At 44.8% G+C, this 18,927-nt stretch overlaps 1 protein-coding gene across 5 annotated transcripts in view; it reads right to left on the bottom strand.

Annotated features, from left to right (window-relative positions):
• The window catches only part of kank1a (KN motif and ankyrin repeat domains 1a), a 247,208-nt gene that overhangs the window by 101,279 nt on the left and 127,002 nt on the right, over positions 1 to 18,927 (bottom strand). For 2 of the 5 annotated variants that reach the window (XM_060841139.1, XM_060841111.1), the window contains exon 1: positions 13,054 to 13,329. The exons of the other annotated variants lie outside the window; for them this stretch is intronic. The gene's annotated coding sequence lies outside the window, so the exon portion shown is untranslated. Of the gene's footprint in view, positions 1 to 13,053; positions 13,330 to 18,927 lie in introns of those variants that run through there. 5 annotated transcript variants of the gene reach the window in all.

Here is an 18,927-nt window from a genome sequence, read left to right on the forward strand (position 1 = left end):
TTCATGACATTTAAGTGGAATACAAGAAACTAAATATTTTGGTGAACATGTAATGCTGGGCTCCTCCAGTGACTACGTAAGTTGAAAACCAATATACACTGTAAACACGTGGGTTAGTTAACTAAGTTAGTTGTGTGGCTGGTTTGTGATGCAGTGGAATGCCAACAGCAAGGGTTCAATTCCTGCACCAGCTGAAGTTACCATGAACGACTGTCCTTCTCAACATTGCTCTCCTCGCCAGTGTCCCTCAGAGAGGGAGCTGGGCCTAGTTTAACCTGAGAGGGAAGCCCTATGAGTCTGGTAACACTATAGTGACTTTACCTTTACACTCTAAACAGATGTATTGTAATGGCCTCATAATATTCTGGAGACCCAGGTTCAAATCTCATCACGACAGTGAAGTCGTCTCAGCCTATCCAGCTTCTCCCTATAACTCAAATCCTCTAGTCCCGATAACATACTTGTAAACCTTTTCTGCGTCCTCTCTAATTTAATAACATCCTTCATAGAGCAGGGTAATCGGAACTTTGTACACAAGTGGAGGCCTAGGGCTATGATCGCTAGACTATTTATCCAGAGACTAGATTAGAGTGGTGCTGAAAAAGCACAGCAGGTCAGGCAGCATCCGAGGAGCAAGAAAATCGATGTTTCAGGCAAAAGCCCTTCATCAGGAATAGATGAAGGGCTTTTGCCCGAAACGTTGATTTTCCTGCTCCTCGGATGCTGCCTGACCTGCTGTGCTTTTCCAGCACCACTCTTAATCTTGACTCTGATCTCCAGCATCTGCAGTCCTTGTTTTTACCTATTTATCCAGAGACTCAGGTATTGTCCTGAGGATCCTGCCACTGCAGATGATGAATTTGAATTAATAAAAATCTGGAATTAAGTGTCTAATGATGACCACGAGTTGATAGTTAGGAAAAACCCATCTGGTTCACTAATGACCTTTAAGAAAAGAACCTGCCATCCCTTACCCGGTTGGCCTACACGTGACTCCATGCCATCAACAATGCTGTTGACTCCTAACCGCCCTCTGGGCAATTCGGGATGGGCAATAAACACTGGCCCAGCCAGAAAGGTATATTGTATCAGAATTGTCCTTGTAACCATTATTATATTGAGAAATGGACTTGGAGCATAAGCAGTAGCATGAAGTATTGTGTAAAGCAAAACAAAGAAACATTCAAGAAGTGCAGAGCTCTGATGAAGTGTAATGATCAATCTGAAATATCAAACTGTTGCTCTCTGTAGATGCTGCTTGACCTGCTGAGTATAACCAGTATTTCCTGATTTTAATTATTTTCAGCATTCACAGATTTACTTTTGCATGAGGAATGCGGGTGATGGCCCAGAATTGGAAAGATGAAGCACAAATGAAGTTTGAAGAAATATGGCGACGTAGATTTGAGAAACAGCAGTCAAGAGACAATCTCAGAAAAGTCAAGACAATTAAGCACAGACCAACACAGGGGTCTTTACGTGACCAATGGCTCACCCACCTGACAGAGGCAGTGGCTACCTTCAACCACACACACGTCCAAACCTTCAGTGCGTTCTTAAATTGTTTAACAAGTGATGGGATTGAGTGTTTCTAAGGTCACGGAAGGACTACTAATGGTGCAAAAGTTGAAATCAGATGTTTATGAAGCCAGATCGCATAGAGCTATGGGGGTTAAAACAATGACAGAGGCCACGGGATGATGATTTAAAAACAAGGATAAGAAATTAAAAGAGAGAGATGCTGAGCCACTGGGAGCCAATAACCACAGGCTTGATGGTGAATAGGAGCCCGTATGAGGAAGGATACTGGCAACAAATGGTAAATACTGAGAGGATAGTTCCCCTCATGGCAGAGCCTCAGAATAAAGGGGCACCAATTTCAGACTGAGCTGAGGAGGAATTGCTTCTCTCAGAGGGTTAAGAGTCTTTGAAATTCCTTCCTACAGAAAGCTGTGGTGGCAGAGTCCTTACGTATATTTCAGGCAGAAATAGATAGATTCTTGATCAGTTATGGAATGACATTACAGGGAAAAGGCAGGAAAGTGGACATGAGGAATGTCTGATCAGCCAAGATCCTATTGAAGAGTGGTACAGGCTCAAGGAGCCTGTACCATAAGGTCTGAAGATGCTGGAATACAGACTTGCCAGGATTACATCTGAATAATCACGTCTTGAGATAATAATGCTTTGAATCAAAACATTCTTGTCACCAAGATGGGTAGATTTCTCAAAGTTTCTTTGATGTCAATGATAAGCTTTATCATTAATTAGAACGTCTTTGTCGTCCTTCAAGGTGATTTATTCGATAAGTTGGAAACGATTCCCATTCCGATCACACTGACATCAGAAGCTCTGTACTGACAGAGCAGACACTGCACTGATTCCGTTTCTTTGGCCTAGCAAAGGCAAGTATTTAAATTTACTGAAATAAAACTGGATATTGAATTCAGGTGCTGTAGAGTCTTCCATACAATCATCTTCAATATATTCCATGGGAGTGTGCCAGCCAATACACTCATAGCTGCTAACAGATTGTGTTAGTGAAGCTCCAGGCTGAGGAAGTCCCTTTAATGTTGGGGGAAGGTCAATATAAGCCAGCAATGTGAATACCATAGCTCTGCATCCAGAGGAAATGTTGTAAAAAAAGGTCAGCTTTTATAGAACAAAAAACAAAAGAAATACCGATACTAGAAATCAAACAAAAGTAGAAATTGCTGGAAAAGCTCAGCAGGTCTGGCAACATCTGTGGAGAGAAATCAGAGTTAACGCTTTGTGCTGAATGACCCTTCAGTTCTTCCAATCTGAGGAAGAGTCAATGGACTTGAAACATGGTATGAGAGCATCACTGGCCAGGCCAGCATTTATTGCCCATCCCTAATTGCCCAGAGGACAGTGAAGAGTCAACCATGTTGCTGTGGGTCTGGAATCACATGTTGGCCAGACCAGGTAAGGATGGCAGATTCTGTCCCTAAAACGTTAGGAACAGGTAGGAAAGATACACTGCCCAAAGTTTTCATCCTACACATTTCAGGAATGACACAAAAATACCAAATTACAAATGATCACAACAGTTTATGGTCCAAGAGAACAACCTGCCAATTGTTTGAGGAGTCAGTTCTGATTGATGTTTCAAAGGCCTGGTGATTGCCATGTAGAATGAGATAGGTAACCAAAGGCTTTCCAAACTCCTGAGTAATTCAATAAAGGTATAAGATGGCAATGTATTCCTTTAAATTTTCAGACAATAGGGTCTTGATGTTTGAACGTATATTATTTCTTTCAAAACTTTAATCCAGCACACTTGGGATTGTTCAGCAAGTGCTGTTCAATCACTGATTACCATCCAATGGTGATGCTTTGCTTACAACTGAAAGAACATTTGTTTGTTGGGATGAGCCAGCAGCTGGGGTGTGGAGCTCTGTTGCTATCTCCAGGCCCAGCCAGAGTCAGGGGGCTGATCAATCTGCACCCTTTCCTCCTGTAGTTATATTGTCATTAGAAATCGGATATCCTCGCACTTGCCCAGATGAATGCCTCTCTTTTCAGAAATACTGACATTCTACACCATCAGGTGACTGCCTGGATTTATTTCTGCAACATGAGGCACATTTTTTTAATAAAAGATTGTAAAGCTTGTCCTCCCGTCAGCTCCATTCAAACAAGACCCACTAGGATGTATCAACCTGTGAAGTCTTGCCTGCCTACCTGTGACTGAATGACAATACATTCACCAATGGCTCTCTTCCCATGCCTACACCCAATAAAGAGCACTCACTTTCCCCTTCTCCCTCTTCCATATCTTGGTGACAACCCTCCAGATATGGTGCAAGTTTCGATACTTATTCCATGTGTGTGCTGATGCTTCCCAACTCCATATCTCCAACAGCTCTCTTGTCCTGTGCACTATGACCAAGCCATTAAACTAGTCATCCAACATCCAGTGTTGGATAATTCTTATTTGCCTCTAGTCACATCCAAATTCCAACTTATGCAACTGACATCCAAATACTACTCGCTCTGATGATAGGTCACTGGACCCAAAACGTTAATTCTGTTTCTCTTTCCACGGAAGCTGCCAGACCTGCTGAGTTCCTCCAGCAATTTCTGCTTTAGTTTCAGATTTCCAGAATCCACAGTTTTTAAGTGTTCCCTCCCAGAACCTTACTGACGTTCTGCTCAGATGTTCTCTCAATGTCAATTCTATAACCAAGTGTTTGATCGCTTTACCTTAAAGCCCACCTTATCGATTAGCATCCGGTTTTAGTTTTAATCCACTTGCATTTCTGTGGAGTAAGTTGGGATGTTATTATATGTTAAAGATCGAAGTGAGAGATGTAGCACAGTCACTATCTAGCGAATACCTCCATACAAAACAGGAATACAGACATGAGACCTTTATAAAAGCAGTTTCAATCAGTACCACGTAGAATCAACGTTTCTGCTAAATGTGCCACCCATTTGTTTGAAGTTTTACTGCAAAGAGGGTGGAGAGTAAAAGCAATGATTCAACTAGCGAGGAGTTCTAAAAGTAAACGGATCTGGAAAAGGACAATGAAGCAGCTCCGGTGAACATGGGAAGACTGATGGATTTAATTAGCCCTCAGCTATGTTACACTGGTCTGCCTGAAAGGGCAGAAAGAGTAAATTTCTTGCCCAAACATTAGGTAAGACAAACATCTGTGTGTTATTGCTGGAGGGATGTCACTCAAAAATACACGTCTCTTATTAAAAATAAATTGAATTCACGACACTAAAAGCTTGATGACTGTATGAGAAGTTTCACATCCAGAGCTCCAACTAAACATTATTTTCACAAGAATGTTTAATCCTGTTCAGTACTTCAACAATCCCACATTAGTACAACTATAAGCAAACTGCAATGTTGCATTCATCTCCGTGTGGCCCAGTCCAAACCACTCTTAAGTAGTTGACATTCCTCTTGCTTAATGAGCACCGGTTTCAACAGTTATGCTATTAAAAAGTAAAAGTGAATTATCACCACAATGCTTTCACTTGTAGCTTACTAAAGATCAAAATTGTTCACAAACTCCTCCAGGATAATCACATAATGAGCAGCAGGAGAAAACATTCCCCAAACGATGATTAGATTTTTCAGGAAGGGAGGAGAGTGAAGAAACAGCTTAAATTGTTTCAAAAGAAAAAATGTGAATAATTTGTTGTATCTTCTGGAATATCCCAAATTTAGACCATCTTGTTTCAGATTTGTAATCACTGGGATATTGGAACCCATTAGAAGCATTGGACTCTCAAGTATGAATTGAACAACATTCTGAACAAGTTTAAACAAAACTTACTTTACAACTATTGCCATTTCGATGCCATAGACCCAATCCCCAACTCCCTCAAGGCAGCGACATGCTCAGCTTGATGGTCCATCAACTTTTTTTAACCATATGTTCATGTAATGAGATTGTTGCTGGCTCGGCCAGCATTCATTATCCATCACTAATTGCCCTGGAGGCGGTGGAGATTGTGGTGAGATGATGATGAGGTACTTTTACCATCTGCTACGGTCCTTGGGGTGTAAGGACACCGCAGTATAGTTTGGAAAGGAATTCCAGGATTCTGACTCTGCAACACTGAAGGAATGGTAATGTAGCTGCAAGTCAGAATGCTGTGGGGCTTGGAAGGGAACTTGTAGATGGTGGTGTCCCCATGCATCTACTTCTCTTGTCCCTCTCTCTGTTATAAAGGTTACAGGATTAGGCGATGCTATGCAGGTGACTTAGTCAGTAAAAAGTGTGGTGCTGGAAGCAGCACAGCAGATTAGTCAGCATCTGAGGAGCAAGACAGTCAACATTTCGGGCATAAGCGGATGAAAGGCTTACTTCTCCTGCTCCTCAGATGCTGCCTGACCTGATGTGCATTTTCCAGCACCACACTTTATTGACTCTAACTTCCACAGCATATGCAGTCCTCACTATCTCCTTATCACACGAGCCTTGGTGAGTTATTGCAGTGCATCCTGTAGATGGTGCACATTGTTGCTAGTGGGCATTGATGTCAAACGAAGTGAAGTTTCAAGGTGGTAAATTGGGTTACCAATCAAGCAGGCTGGTTTCTCCTACATGGTCTCGAGCAGTGCTGAAGTTGGAGCTCCTCAAGGTAAGGCTCTCCAATCTGCATTTGAGCACTGGTGAGAAAAGAGGAGAATTACAAGAGAACAACAAAGCACAAGAATAGCACTACCCAGGAATAGGCTGCACTGACATATGACACCTTTCTAAATCGCCTGCTGTAAAATTCAGAGATCTCTGACCTGTTCTTGTAGGCACAGCATCTATGCGGCTAATCCAGTTTTGTTTCTGGCCAATGGTAATCCTCAGGAAGTTGTTAGTGGATTCAATGACGCCACTGAACATCAACAGCGGCAATGCTTATCTCCTCTCTGGTTGCAGATCGCCAATGACAGCACACATATACCTGACGTTACTTGCTTCTTATCACCCCAAGCTTAGGCAATGTCCAGATCTTGTTAAATATGAACATGGATTGTTTCAGCATCTGAGAAGTCACGAATGCTGAGCAATTAGCAAACATCCCCACTTCTGACTTTATGATGGAGGGAGGGTCATTCATGAAGCAGCTGAAGATGATTTGGCAGAGGATGTTACCTTGAGGAACTCCTGCAGAGATGTCCTGGAGCTGAGATGACTGACCCCCAATAACCACAAACGCTTTCCTATCTGCCAGGTATGACTCCAACCAGAGGAGTGTTTGACCCAGATTACCATCGAATCCAGTTTTGTTTGAGCTCCTTGGCTCCATACTTAGTCAAATGCTGCTTTGATGACAAGAACAGTCACTCTCACCTCACCTCTGGATTTCAGTTCTACTGTCCGTACCAAGATCAGACTAAGGTCAGGACATAAATCAAAGTGTGTAAATAAGCAGGTTATCCCATTGTAGGGTCTCTCTGTAGTCCAATCAATGATCCCTTCTAACACAATGCTGATGATTGAAAGGAGGCAAATGGAGAATGAATTGGCTGGGTTAGAATGGTCCTGCTTTTTTTCCATATTGTTGGGTATATGCCCAAGTTGTAGCTGTACTGGAACAGCTTTGCTCAGAGTGTAATAAGATCTAGAACACTGCATCAGTACTACTGCTCAGATGTTGTCAGAGCCCACAACATTTTTAACACACGCCTTCATCTACGTGCTGATATCACGTGGAGTGATTTGAATTGGTTGAGGACAAACATCTCGAAAACTGGGGCTCTCTGGAGGAGGCCAAGATGGACTATTCTCCTCCGACTTCAGGCTGAAGGTGGAAGTCTATATTCCAGCCTTATTTCTTTTCCACTGAGACCTCCCATTGGGGAGGATGGGATATTTGATTTATAGCCCCCGCTTCCTGTCAGTTGTTTAAATTAGAACAAAGAAGAACATTTACAGCTCAGGAACAGGCCCTTCAAGCCTGAGCCGATCAATTGCCCACTGATATTCGTGTCTGAGGACCGCAGACCATAACCATGTCTATTCTGCTTCTAAGCATGCTAACAAAGCCACGTTACAGCTTCACCAGATTGATAGATCAGATTGCGCTATGGCTAGTGCTGCTCCAGACATACCTTCTTGTGCTCTTCACTGAACCAGGGCTGGTTTCCAGGCATGGGAGCAGAATTAGGGGGACACCGAGCCAGGAAATTGCCCCTGAACACGATTCTGTTGCTGCTGATTTACAGTTTGGAGGTACGAGACCTGTTTGAAGTTTGGCCCTTTTAGCACAGTGGTAGTGACACAAACCATGATGAAGAGCATCCCCAAGAGATAAAGGGTTTTAGTCTGCACAAGGATAGGGCAGCTGGATATTATCATATTCACAGAATCCCACTTCACAGACATGATTTTGTTGTTGATTGGCTGGTGTGTTGGACAGGCCTAATGTCGTGCTAAGATGAAATTCAGCCAAAGCTGGATCAACAGGCACTTCTTAAAGAAGCAATTAATTCATAGGTTTATGGGCGTGACTGGCTAGGCCAGCATTTATCATCCATCCCTAATTGCCCAGAGGGCAGTTAAGAGTTAACCGCATTGCTGTGGGTCTGCAGTAGGCTACACCAAGTAAGGACATTCAGGGGCTAAAGGTCATTAGAATTAGATTTACTGTCACATGGACTCAAATGAGGCCAGTGAAAAGTTTACAAGTCACCTCCTACAGTGCCATCTTAGGTACAAAGGTACCTAGGTGCATATTCTTCAGGGTGGCACGGTGGCTCAGTTGTTAGCACTGCTGCCTCATAGCATCAGGGTCTCAAGTTCAATTCCAGCTTTGGTAAAATGTTTGTGTGGAGGTTGCACATTCTCTCAGTGTCTGCGTGGGTTTCCTCCAGGTGCTCCAGTTTCTTCCCACAGTCCAAAGATGTGCAGCTCAGGTGAATTGGCCAGGCTAAGTTGCCCATATAGTGTTAGGTGCATCAGTGGGAAATGTCTGGCTGGGTTACACTTCGGAGGGGCAGTGTGTACTTGTTGGACCGAAGGACCTGTTTCCACACTGTAGGGAATCTAATCTAAAAAAAAATTCTTGGAAAAGAAAAATAAATAAAGATGATGGGCATTAAAGATCACAGGAATAGATCAGAAATCATGAACCAGATGGAGTTTTACACTAATTAATATTGTTTGTGTGCGCGCCATAAAGGTAGATTTTATTTTCAGGTTTTATTGCATCAAAATTCCAACATCTGTCGAAGTGATCTTCAAACAGAGGATCCCCAAACACAAGGTTGTGGGGGTCACACTCCAGGACTCAAGCCCAACAATCTAGACTGAAATGTTAATCAAAGACCCTGCCTGACCTTTCATTGGATGCCAAACAGCCAATAACTCAATTTAAGAAAAGGGATGGGTTTGTTTGATTTCCTGGCCAATATTGATCCCTCAGTCAATTTCACAAGATTATTGGGCTTTTCTCTCATGAGGGAGATATGGTATTCAGTTGGCTGGTTTGCAATAACAAGGTGATTCCAAACAGCAGGAGTTCAATTCCTGTGCTGACTGAGCTTACCATAAAGCAATCTCCTTTTCAACCTCTCCCCTTGCCTGAGGTATGGTGTTCCTCTGATTAAACCATCGCCAACTGTCTCTCTCTAATGAGAAAGCAGCCCATCACACACACAAAAAGAACACATTTCCTCATCATGATTACATTGTTGTTTGTGGGACTTTGTTGTGCAGAAATTAGCTGACATACCCCCAGCATGAGGAGTCGCTACCTATCAGAAATATTTCACTAGCTTTGGTACATCCCATGCTGGTGGAAGGCACAATTAATGCAAGACTTTTTCATTTATGTTAAAACTTTCAACAACTGGAGATTTAGTTTGGAAGAGGCATACAAAAATTTTAAATTGAAAACCAATTCACCAAAGTGTTTGGCTTACATCTTCAACAGATGGACAATTCGAAAAACAGACAGAACTCATCTACTGGAGGCATGTTGTGAAATTGTTGGGTCACCAAAATGAAGACTTGTACTTCATTTATTGCCTCACTGGGCAGACTGTAATTCAATGACTGAAGCACTTATAGAAATTCCACTATTGCAACTGTTAAAACTTATACTGCATCCTAGGCATTAGGAAACTTACCAAAACCCTGGCACTACAAAATAAAATCTGACTCAATCCACATATAAGGTGACGGGTGAACAGATGACAAAAAGCTAAGCACTGATACTTGAATAATATTCGAAACTAAATGTGCTATTTCTGGAATGTGTAGAAGACAAACCTGCATTAAGCTGGAACTAAAAGGTGTGGTATTTTGAAGAAACATGTGAATAGGAGGAAGTGGAAAGAATAAGGGAAGACATTGTACACGGATGACAGATGCCCATAAATGCCAAGTTACAATTACTAAACTGTGCAGTTTTTTTCTGCTGGAGGGTATATTGTAAAAGCATAAATACTTTCCAAAGTTGATCACAACATTCCTGGCAATTAAACAACAGAGGTGAGAAATAAACAAACAATTTTTCATTGAACTTGGCTAATTAACACAATTCTCAACAGGCAGGTCAAATATAGTTTTCCCAGTCCAGAATATAGTGGTAAGCAAATCAAGATTCAAATAACAATTGGTCACAGTTTACAAAATAAGACTGGTACTTGCCTGACAAGAATGTGTTTTCTTTTCGCTTCCTCAAACACTGGAGAGACCTGTGGTGCCAGTTTGATATTAAAAGACAGACAGAACCTAAAGTCAGGCTCCAAGGTTACCCTGACCTCAGTATGGTTTAAACTTACACAACATTAGTATTTTTCCCCCCAACTAAATAAAATACAAAATATGAAAATTAAGCTGCCGGAGCTTCTAAAATGTAAAAGCAGCAGCTGAATCATTTCAATAATGCTGCATTACTTGCAACAAAACAGTCCTGTCAGCAGTTTCAAGATGCCTTGTTTGTACTGTTCCTCAAGACTTCTAATATTAAAAATATAGTTCAAGAAAGAGGTCACGTATTGCAGTGTTACTGAACTTAGCCAAACAGATGCTGTACTTACAAAAGTGCATTAAATCAACATTTAACTCCAATGGACTATAAAACTGCATAAGTAAAGGAGTTAAGCTGGATGCTATATTAAACATGACAAAAGCATCCAACACGAAGGGTGGTCAGATGACAGAAGGACGACATTGTCGTAGGTGCTTTGGTGATGACAAACATAAGGCAGACGTTGCTGGACATGAAGTTATCTGACACCAGACAATGTCCAGAAAAGCTGAAAACCGGATTGTACAGTTTGACAATCAAGGAAACCACCATTACTGCATACTAAGTTAAAAATCTCACAATACCAGGTTCTAGTCCAACAGGTTTATTTGTAAACACTAGCTTTTGGAGTGCTGCTCCTTCAACAGATGGTTGAGGATTATAAGACACAGAATTTATAGCACAAGTTTACAGTGTAATGTAACTGAAATTATGTATTGAAAAAGTCTCTCATCTTTTAAAATGGACACATTGGTTTCAGTTCTTTGAGATGTAAATCCCGGAACTGTCTTGAAGTTACATTCTCAAGTGAACTTTACCGATAGTTGTCATGTCGCCCCAGATAATGCACTGAAGGTGTGAGGCTGTCTGTGCCCCAATGTTCAGGCTGATTCTATTTCTAAAAAAGGGATTCACAGATTCTTACGTGGATTCATGCAGTTTTTGGGCAAAATCAAACGTAATTCTGCATGTACAGATTTAACCTACAAATCTATGCATGTCGGGAGAGGTGTGGGGTATGAGTGTCTGTGTGTGTGTGAGAGAGAAAGAGAGAGAGCGCGCGAATGAGAGAGAGAGAGAGAGAGAGAATGAGAGAGAATGAGAGAGAGAGAATGAGAGAGAGAGAGAATGAGAGAGAGAGAGAGAGAATGAGTGAAAAAGAAAGAACACGAGTGAGAGTGAGAGTAAAGGGATACAAGTCTGTGAGAGGGTGCATGTGTGAGCATATGTCAGAGAGCTTGTGTATGAGAGAGGGTCTTGTAGGAGTGTGTCTGCAGTGGGGTCACCTGTAGTGTGACATGAACCAAAAAGGTCCCGGTTGAGGCCACCCCAATGGATGCCAAACTTGGTGGCGTCCACTCATCCATTGCCTTAGCCTGGTACATTGGCGAGACCGAGCAGAGGCTATGGCAACGAATGAATTGACACCATACAACAATCAACAGATAGAAGTGTTCCCTCCTGGTCAGAGAACACTTCAGCGGTCAACCTCTGACCTTCGGCTTACTGTCCTCCAAGGCAGACTTCGGGACGGGAAACAACGCTAAGTGGCCGAGCAGAGGCGAAGAGCCAAGCTCAGTACCCATGGAGATGACCTCAACTGGGACCTTGGGTCCATGTCAGACTACAGGTGACCCCACTACAGTGGGCGCGCGCACGCGCACACACACACCTTGAAGCTATAACCTGGTGTTGAGAGATTTTTAACATTACACAACCCAGCCCAACACTGGCACCTCCAAATCATGACTACTGTGTAACACAATTTCAGGACATCAAATTGCCTGGGATTTATAAAATTGCAATGTAGCCACAGTTGTAATGTCGGAAAGGTAACAGCCAGTTTGAACCCAAAGGTTCCACAAACAGCAACCTAGTAATGACAAACAAGCTGGTGTCATGGATAAATACTGGTTGGGGCACAGAACCTTTTTGAACTTCTTTGAAAATGAGATTTTTCACATCTCTCAGAGATAGATGCTTCTTTGTTTAATATCTTATCTGAAAGATGTTACTGAGGGTAACTCCAAGCACATGTTTTCAACTAGTTTCACACTAAGGGTTAAACTCAGCAGTACTCTGATGCTTTAGAACGAAATGAGCAATGTCCCTCTCTTGCAAACAACCAAACTGCTGGATCAAGGAAAACGTGGTAAGGCTACGTGTCTGCTTTATCACAGCATTGCGATTATAGCTTCACTGAAAGGAAATAATTGTTCAGTTTTACTTTCAAAAGGCCAATTAACAACTTGACTTCTGAATATGCACATGTTAATTGCGCTATATTTATCCAAAGTAAATTAATTTAGATTTTAAAACCTTTCAAACAGACATTTCTGCATGTTGGATATATTACAAAAGTAATAAATAGACAGATACCAAGTGCCTATTGGTAACATAAAAAAGAAATGGAGAACATTTCGACACAATAGATCTCCAAGGTGCATCTTCTGTCTGCATATTTGAGGTAAAATATTGTTATGACAACGAAAAATGTAAATGCTTTCTCATGCAGTATTTTGTTGATAATGCAGACATAGATTAAAGAACAAGTGCAGACTAGTCAACTTGGAAGAAGCCAGCTTGTGAAAGGAACAACTGGAATTTATTAAAAGCTCACCTGAAGGACATGCATACATTTAAATATCTTGACACAGTTTTTCAAAAATGGGTCATAACAGCTTCCTTGAGCATGTCTAATGTGTTAATCTAACCGAAGACTGGAGACGACAGATACAGGACAGTACATTAAATACCTGCCATCACGTTTCATAACCAATTGGTAGGAATAGATTTAAAAACAACATTTCTTACCTGTTGGTGTCATGTCAAACTCCTTGCCTAGTAGAGAACAGGTAGCAGGCAGGACAAGGTTACTGTCTGAGCAAACGTCAGTGAAAACGGAGATCAGAATATCACCTCCTAACCAAATTAACTGCTTTGATCATATGACTGTAAAGTGACACCTCAACTACAGGCTAGTGGCTACACATCCACATATAAGCATAATGGGAGCTCCAGACCTCCAAAATACCCACATCAATGAAAGATAGTTTGCTATTAAAATCCAAGGAAAGTACAACCTCAAAATACCAGACCTGGCAACGTGTACAAGCGAGAAAGAAAAAAACTTATCCCTTTTATAAACGGAGCAAACCTCCAGCAAGTCTCAGATATTTGGGCTTGCGGATACAGGTTAGGTCATGTGCACTTTACACTAACGCTTGGAGTCTCACATGCCTCAGATTGAAAATTAACTGGCTCAAACTGAATAACTGCAGTTAAATCAACTGGAAGTGTCCGTGAGTGAGAGAGAAATGGCACACCTTCTCTGACTCAAAGTCAATCATTGCTTTATGCTTAACGCACACCTAAGGTGGAAACAAAAAGACACTATCACTGACTAAAATAAGATTCTACAGGACGGTAGGAGTTACATCTCACAGGGGAAAAAAAAAGTTTTCAAGTAACTCAATATCCCATTATTTCACAATTTCCCTAGGGCTACTAGGATTTAAAATCAATTTAAAAACACCAACACTCAATACTTTCCTTTTTAGTCAGGTTGTCTCAAATTCAATAGTGAACCAATAACAAAGTGATCTTGCTTATTCCTGGAAACAGGATGCAAGGCAGAAGCAGAGATCCACAGACTGCACCCACACTTCAGTAAGTGTCCTATTGAAGTCATTCTGGCGAAACTCTGAAAATGGTTCCCACCAATGCTCAGCAGCAGCACTGTGTACTATCCATACGATACACTGCAGACATGCACCACAGAAATTCACCAAAGATCCTTAGAGAGTACCTTCCATCTAGAAGGACAAGAGCAGCAGATATATGGGAACACCACTGCCTGCAAGTTCCTCTCCAAGCCACTCTCACCATCCTGTAGTAAAAAGTGAGGTCTGCAGACGCTGGAGATCAGAGCTGAAAATGTGTTGCTGGTTAAAGCACGAGTAAAAAATGAGGTCTGCAGATGCTGGAGATCACAGCTGCAAATGTGTTGCTGGTCAAAGCACAGCAGGTTAGGCAGCATCTCAGGAATAGAGAATTCGACGTTTCGAGCATAAGCCCTTCATCAGGAATAAGAGAGAGAGAGCCAAGCAGGCTGAGATAAAAGGTAGGGAGGAGGGACTAGGGGGAGGGGCGATGGAGGTGGGATAGGTGGAAGGAGGTCAAGGTGAGGGTGATAGGCCGGAGTGGGGTGGGGGCGGAGAGGTCAGGAAGAGGATTGCAGGTTAGGAGGGCGGTGCTGAGTTGAGGGAACCGACTGAGACAAGGTGGGGGGAGGGGAAATGAAAAAGCTGGAGAAATCTGAATTCATACCTTGTGGTTGGAGGGTTCCCAGGCGGAAGATGAGGCGCTCCTCCTCCAGCCGTCGTGTAGTTGTGTTCTGCCGGTGGAGGAGTCCAAGGACCTGCATGTCCTCGGTGGAGTGGGAGGGGGAGTTAAAGTGTTGAGCCACGGGGTGATTGGGTTGGTTGGTTCGGGCGGCCCAGAGGTGTTCTCTGAAGCATTCCGCAAGTAAGCGGCCTGTCTCACCAATATAGAGGAGGCCACATCGGGTGCAGCGGATGCAATAGATGATGTGTGTGGAGGTACAGGTGAACTTGTGGCGGATATGGAAGGATCCCTTGGGGCCTTGGAGGGAAGTGAGTGTGGAGGTGTGGGCGCAAGTTTTACATTTCCTGCGGTTGCAGGGGAAGGTGCCGGGGGTGGAGGTTGGGTTGGTGGGGGGTGTGGATCTGACAAGGGAGTCACGAAGGGAGTGGTCCTTGCGGAACGCTGATAGGGGAGGGGAGGGAAATATATCCTTGGTGGTGGGGTCCGTTTGGAGGTGGCGGAAATGGCGGCGGATAATACGTTGTATGCGCAGGTTGGTGGGGTGGTAGGTGAGAACCAGTGGGGTTCTGTCTTGGTGGCGGTTGGAGGAGCGGGGCTCAAGGGCGGAGGAGCGGGAAGTGGAGGAGATGCGGTGGAGGGCATCGTCGATCACGTCTGGGGGGAATCTGCGGTCCTTGAAGAAGGAGGCCATCTGGGCTGTGCCCTCTCACCCACTCCAACCTCTCACCCTCAGAACGTGCAGCCCTCCACTCCCTCCGCTCCAATCCCAACCTCACCATCAAACCCGCAGACAAGGGAGGCGCAGTGGTAGTTTGGCGCACTGACCTGTACACCGCTGAAGCCAAACGCCAGCTCGCGGACGCCTCCTCTTATCGCCCCCTTGACCACGACCCCACCTCCCACCACCAAACCATCATCTCCCAGACCATCCAGGACCTCATCACCTCAGGGGATCTCCCATCCACCGCCTCCAACCTCATAGTCCCACAACCCCGCACCGCCCGTTTCTACCTCCTGCCCAAAATCCACAAACCTGCCTGCCCCGGCCGACCCATTGTCTCAGCCTGCTCCTGCCCCACCGAACTCATCTCCCAATACCTCGACACGGTCCTGTCCCCTTTAGTCCAAGAACTCCCCACCTACGTTCGGGACACCACCCACGCCCTCCACCTCCTCCAGGATTTTCGCTTCCCCGGTCCCCAACACCTTATTTTCACTATGGACATCCAGTCCCTGTACACCTCCATCCCCCATCACGAAGGACTCAAAGCCCTCCGCTTCTTCCTTTCCCGCCGCACCAACCAGTACCCTTCCACTGACACCCTCCTTCGACTGACTGAACTGGTCCTCACCCTGAACAACTTCTCTTTTCAATCCTCCCACTTCCTCCAAACTAAAGGAGTTGCCATGGGCACCCGCATGGGCCCCAGCTATGCCTGCCTCTTCGTAGGATATGTGGAACAGTCCATCTTCCGCAACTACACTGGCACCACCCCCCACCTTTTCCTCCGCTACATCGATGACTGTATCGGCGCTGCCTCGTGCTCCCACGAGGAGGTTGAACAGTTCATCAACTTTACTAACACCTTCCATCCCGACCTGAAATTCACCTGGACTGTCTCAGACTCCTCCCTCCCCTTCCTAGACCTTTCCATTTCTATCTCGGGCGACCGACTCAACACAGACATCTATTATAAACCGACTGACTCCCACAGCTACCTGGACTACACCTCCTCCCATCCTGAACCCTGTAAAAACGCCATCCCATATTCCCAATTCCTTCGTCTCCGCCGCATCTGCTCCCAGGAGGACCAATTCCAACACCGCACAGCCCAGATGGCCTCCTTCTTCAAGGACCGCAGATTCCCCCCAGACGTGATCGACGATGCCCTCCACCGCATCTCCTCCACTTCCCGCTCCTCCGCCCTTGAGCCCCGCTCCTCCAACCGCCACCAAGACAGAACCCCACTGGTTCTCACCTACCACCCCACCAACCTGCGCATACAACGTATTATCCGCCGCCATTTCCGCCACCTCCAAACGGACCCCACCACCAAGGATATATTTCCCTCCCCTCCACTATCAGCGTTCCGCAAGGACCACTCCCTTCGTGACTCCCTTGTCAGATCCACACCCCCCACCAACCCAACCTCCACCCCCGGCACCTTCCCCTGCAACCGCAGGAAATGTAAAACTTGCGCCCACACCTCCACACTCACTTCCCTCCAAGGCCCCAAGGGATCCTTCCATATCCGCCACAAGTTCATCTGTACCTCCACACACATCATCTATTGCATCCGCTGCACCCGATGTGGCCTCCTCTATATTGGTGAGACAGGCCGCTTACTTGCGGAACGCTTCAGAGAACACCTCTGGGCCGCCCGAACCAACCAACCCAATCACCCCGTGGCTCAACACTTTAACTCCCCCTCCCACTCCACCGAGGACATGCAGGTCCTTGGACTCCTCCACCGGCAGAGCACAACTACACGACGGCTGGAGGAGGAGCGCCTCATCTTCCGCCTGGGAACCCTCCAACCACAAGGTATGAATTCAGATTTCTCCAGCTTCCTCATTTCCCCTCCCCCCACCTTGTCTCAGTCGGTTCCCTCAACTCAGCACCGCCCTCCTAACCTGCAATCCTCTTCCTGACCTCTCCGCCCCCACCCCACTCCGGCCTATCACCCTCACCTTGACCTCCTTCCACCTATCCCACCTCCATCGCCCCTCCCCCTAGTCCCTCCTCCCTACCTTTTATCTCAGCCTGCTTGGCTACTCTCTCTCTTATTCCTGATGAAGGGCTTATGCTCGAAACGTCGAATTCTCTATTCCTGAGATGCTGGTTAAAGCACAGCAGGTCAGGCAGCATCCAAGGAACAGGGATGAGGAAAATGTGTTCAGCAGGCTAAGATAAAAGGTGGGGAGGAGGGACTTGGGGAGGGGCGATGGAGATGTGATAGGTGGAAGGAGGTCAAGATGAGGGTGATAGGCCGGAGTGGGGTGGGGGCGGAGAGGTCAGGAAGAAGATTGCAGGTTAGGAAGGTGGTGCTGAGTTCGAAGAAATCGACTGAGACAAGGTGGGGGGGAGGGGAAATGAGGAAACTCTCACCATCCTCACTTGGAAATATATTGCCTATTCACTGGCCCAGAATCCTGGAATTCCCTCCCCAATGGCATTGTGGGTCTACCTCGAGCATGCGGATGGCAGTGGTTCAAGACGACCTTCTCAAGGGCAAATAGGGACAGACACCAAATGCTGACCCAGCCAGCTAAACCCATGTCCACAAATGAATAAAAAGAATTTGCCTGCAAGACATTTGATAAGATCTCCAAAATTAACATGCACCCGCAATCATGAAAGGACCTTCAATAACCTAGTGAGGCATTGCTGGGGATCTGGGAGGCTGCACATTGCCTGCTTGTCTATGTATGGGTGCTCTGCAGTCTAAACACAAAGCTATTAAACAAGTCCTAACTTCATTCAAAAGCCAATTATCTTACTACTGCCATATCAGAGATAAGGGGTTTCAGATTTACATTAGCTAGACTTTAAAAAAGTGACTCTTATTACATTAGCTTCAGCTAAACCTAAACAGAGCTTAAATTAGGATCTAGTCTTCTATTTGGCCAGACATTGTTGGACAGCTTTACTTAGTCTTAGTTTAACCTTGCAATACTATCATTTCCCTTTCAACTTTCAAAGCACCACTCCCCAGAGTCACTGGTGTGTTTTAGTTTACAGCATCAGAACAATTTGAATGGCAAAGAAATTGGAGTGGAATGTGACTAGAGTGAGGACGGGGGAGACCGAGATAACGTGGAGCACAGACTGCGCGAAGGAGACTGCAGCAAGGGGAGGTGAAGACCAAAAGAGTTACTGACTAAACTGTTGGAAATATGGTGCAAAGGAGGACAGGTGCTTTATGTAAGGTTGACTGTGAGAACTGAACTCTGCAGAGTGATACGAGGTTCCCAACCTGCAGTGAGAGCTATGAAGGAGAGACATCACAAACAACATGGTGCCAGTTCAAGGAAAGAAAACAGGTGGTGAGGAGGACTGGTGAATATTTTTAGTCTTTCAAATAAAAGTCAGGTGTTCAGTTTGTGTTTAAGTCACCAGTGTATGTCTTCTCTCTTTACTTAATACTGATGTGGAGATGCCGGTGTTGGACTGGGGTGGACAGGGCCAGAAGTCACACGACACCAGGTTAAAGTCCAACAGGTTCAGTTGAAATTACAAGCTTTGGAACACTGCTCCTTCATCAGGAGAAACCGCCTGTAGAATTTAATTGCTTGAAAATCTGTATTAACTGCTTATGTCCCAGAACAACAGAGGAACCA

This window comes from Hemiscyllium ocellatum, chromosome 2 (genome assembly GCF_020745735.1).
Source record: "Hemiscyllium ocellatum isolate sHemOce1 chromosome 2, sHemOce1.pat.X.cur, whole genome shotgun sequence".
NCBI classification, from domain to species: Eukaryota; Metazoa; Chordata; class Chondrichthyes; order Orectolobiformes; family Hemiscylliidae; genus Hemiscyllium; species Hemiscyllium ocellatum.